Raw genomic sequence first — 4,025 nt, 5'->3', positions numbered from 1 at the left:
CGAAAATGGAGGACACCGTGAGCAATTTCTGCAAAAACCCTACATCTTTTAGTCGATACCAACTCCGGGGAAATAAATACAGATAACACAACATTTTTCTGCAGCTGTAATACTTTTTGACATTTAACACCTTTGTCTTCAGTCACCGTGACCACGCACGCTGTAAAGCACGCGAAACGTCGGTTTAAATTTAAAATTATGTACAAATAATTATAAGTTTAAATATAATAATACATATCTATAATCCGTTAAAAAAGTGTTTTTCTTTAAATGTGTAAAAGTTATGTAAATAAAAGACAATACTAAATACTTTTATTGTTTTTCGAAGTAATCTCCGTTTCTCTCGACGTACCTTGGCTCATACATACCAATGCCTAGGCTTGCCCTTATCTGCTAATAGTTACTCTCTTATCATCGTAATATTATATAATACATGTAATATCATAAAATTTTCTCGCGTTAGGTTAATTTTCACGTGTAACAGGAGTTTCAGATTTGCCGCTAATTCACAAAAGCAATTGCCAAATGAATGCAATATTACATTATTATAACTACATTGAGTTAACTATTTGAGTTCTAAAATTTAAATTAAAAAAATAGGAATTTACAAATAACGTACGAGTGTCTATTTAAAATACGAATAACATACTATTTGCGCATTGTTCTAGTAATTAAATTAAATATTTAATTATAATTAATTATAATAGAAGATTACAACTTATAATGTATGAAATAAAAATAAAATATGTTTTATTTTTGTCTAAACTTGATGAAGACAGATTACAATCTACTGTCAGTGACATTATCCATGTAGACATTCATCCAGATATTACATTGAGATTAAATATCTACAAACGTCTCGTGCATCACAGACTATGTTCGCCAATGTGTATTTACCGCAACAGTGAAGCGTGTCTGTTTGTCTTTTTGTCATCGATATCTCGGGAATTGAGCAGCTGCGTCTGATCGTCGTTTTGTGCGTGTATTTTAGTTCAGCTAAGTTCACTCACTCGAATTATGAAAAACATTCCCAGAATTTCATTACAATAGTTATAAGAAATGCAAATTTTAAAAATAATAACAATTTTTATAGAAAATAATAAATAATATTATTTACAAAGTGTACAGTGTGGTCTTTAAATTGTTTGGGTTGACTCCTTGTGCCTCGTTTCAACATAGCACTAGCCGTATCAATGTATGACTGAAAGTCTTCCACGGTCCATTTCACAGGGCACTTGTATCAAAATGTTAAATCTTCTAGTCTTTCTTGAAAGATCTCCAACTATTCAATGTTATTTTTGTAGTCAATGTCAAAGACGGCAACGCACCCACAAAAAATGGTTATCTATGAACTGCGATGACTGCTTGTTTCCCGCCTATTATTAAAAAAAAATAAAAATATGAGTTTTCCGTCCGGTTGAGTGGTCAAAGTACAAGATAAACACTGAATCGGATCCCGGGTAAACAATAATTGTTTCGGGTTCTTGACAGAAACAGAAGATCAATGACTTAAGAAAGTCTAATGAAAAAAATCTATTTAAAAATTAAGAGCAAACATTTCACACATGACTTAGGCTGTATTTTATTTTATCTAATTAAGTGGTATCGATACTTATATTTATATTATGTCAAATAAACGAAAACTTAATAGGCCCGCAATACACTAGCAAGCCTTCTGGCAATGTGAGTGTCCATGGGCGGCGGTATCAATTTATCATCAGGTTGACCTCCTATTACATATATATATATTAAAATAGAATTTATTACCATTGAATAATTTCAATAAAGTTAATCTTAAAAAACTCTTTGGCTATTTAATTATTGTTATTGTTTAATGTTCTCGGAGAATTTTACCTTTCATATATTTTTTATCTTACCTTTTATATCTTACCTGTATAAAAAGGGTGCGATTATTAATTTTTATTCTTACACAGAGAAAAATCACGGCTATGTTCATGCTTAGGTTCATTATTTTTAACTACGCTGTTGTTATTATGACAGTGTTTATTAATTATCCTCCAACTGGGTCGACACAGACATCTGACAGTGTCAACGAGGAAATCTAATGTGAGACAAAAAAGTTTCTATTCTTTTTTTGGATTATGAATTTTTAAATCTATGTAATCTGTGGTAGTGATTATTTATATTAATGTAGGATGACGTACAATGTTACAAGTTTGTTCTATCATATTTTATCTCAATTCAAATTTCTTTTTAAATTCATATGTGATCAAAGTGTCATATATAGATTTTATTAACGATTAAGAGAAGGTTTAGTAGAAAATTCAATTTATATAAACCAAACGTTTTTATTTTAGCAAATCTGTGGCATCACACTGCATTCTTCTAGCATGGATGAAAATGGAGAGAGTCAGGCTTGTTGCTCTGTTATCTCTATCAAAATATAGTTTTATTCACGATGAATTAGCACCAAAATTGTAATATAAATATATTTTTCCATAGTATTGTCTTTTATTAACATAACTTTTACACATTTAAAGAAAAACACTTTTTAACACCGTGAGGACACCGTGAGCAATTTCTGCAAAAACCCTACATCTTTTAGTCGATACCAACTCCGGGGAAATAAATACAGATAACATAACATTTTCTGCAGCTGTAATACTTTTTGACATTTAACACCTTTGTTTTCAGTCACCGTGACCACGCACGCTGTAAAGCACGCGAAACGTCGGTTTAAATTTAAAATTATGTACAAATAATTATAAGTTTAAATACAATAATACATAACTATAATCCGTTAAAAAGTGTTTATATTTTTCCATTTATAGTGCTACGTACAAGCGTTGAAGGTTGAACCGAATGCGCGGAATTTTCGTTAAAATACAGTTAATTAAATTTAAGTACAATTATTTTTAAGATATGAAACTTAATTACCTGACCTAATTTCGCTTTAATGTTGAAAATACTTACTCGATTTAATTCTGAATTTAAAATATAAGAATGTTACGGAAGGGTTACGAATGCCAAAGCTGTGTTTTTGCACGAAATATTTTTGATATCTTACTTCTTGGGGAAAAAATATAAGGCCCAAATCGCGCAGTCATAATTTTATATCACTGGGATAAGTAAATAAATATTTGCAATCACCACTTTTAAGTTTAATCGTCCGATAATGCCATTAAAAATTTAAGAGATCATTATTTCCTTTAACTCGCCGCTGTCCGGATGTTTACCGCGAGCACGTGGTTATTTTGGCCCAAAATACTTTACTCTATAATATGTGCGTGTTCCCGGTTTTACACGGCGGAACATTCTTACAACGTATCTTAAGATACGTTATTCAAAGGCCGGTAACGCAGCCGTGACCCCTTTGGCGTTGTATGTGGGCGGGGACACTTAACATCAAGTAAGCCTGTCGGCCGTTCTTTTTATTCTATTAAAAATAAAAGTTTATATGTCTTAAGAATTGAAACAATACATATTATCTTAAGATGAAAGTTATTTTATGTTGAGGTTATATTTTAGAAATGTATTTAACTAATTCTTAACCTAACTATGTATTATGAAAATGTTATTATTTTTTTAAAGGCACAAGGCCTTGTTAAATATGGGTATTAAGACTGGGTCTTTTGAATTAAATGCAACTTCCGTATGTAAGAAACGAATTTAAATTTGACGAACGGCATAGTCACGGCAGACCCTTTATTTCTAAATCGTATTTTCTCATCCACATATTAAATTCTGAAACGTGATAATACATAATCCTTTAGAACTACTGCACAATCTATCACAATCAATTATTCTTTATTTATGAAATTTAATATACAAACTCGAACATTTCAAGTTCTTTACAGCTTATACAAACTTGAATAAAACGTAGGAGGAGAATCTATAAATCCCGTGAACAAAGAGCAATGAAAGATATTGTGCAAATTTTAAGTTGTTTAATATGAGTCAAATATTTCTTAGAAATATCGCTGAATTAGTCGGCCATATGTAGCACATTCCTATGTATTTCGGTATTAGAATCACGCAGGGACAGTTTGGAATGAATCCAGTAA

The sequence above is a fragment of the Pieris rapae genome, chromosome 10 (assembly GCF_905147795.1).
Source record: "Pieris rapae chromosome 10, ilPieRapa1.1, whole genome shotgun sequence".
Classification (NCBI taxonomy): domain Eukaryota; kingdom Metazoa; phylum Arthropoda; class Insecta; order Lepidoptera; family Pieridae; genus Pieris; species Pieris rapae.
Note: the sequence above shows the minus strand (reverse complement) of the source record.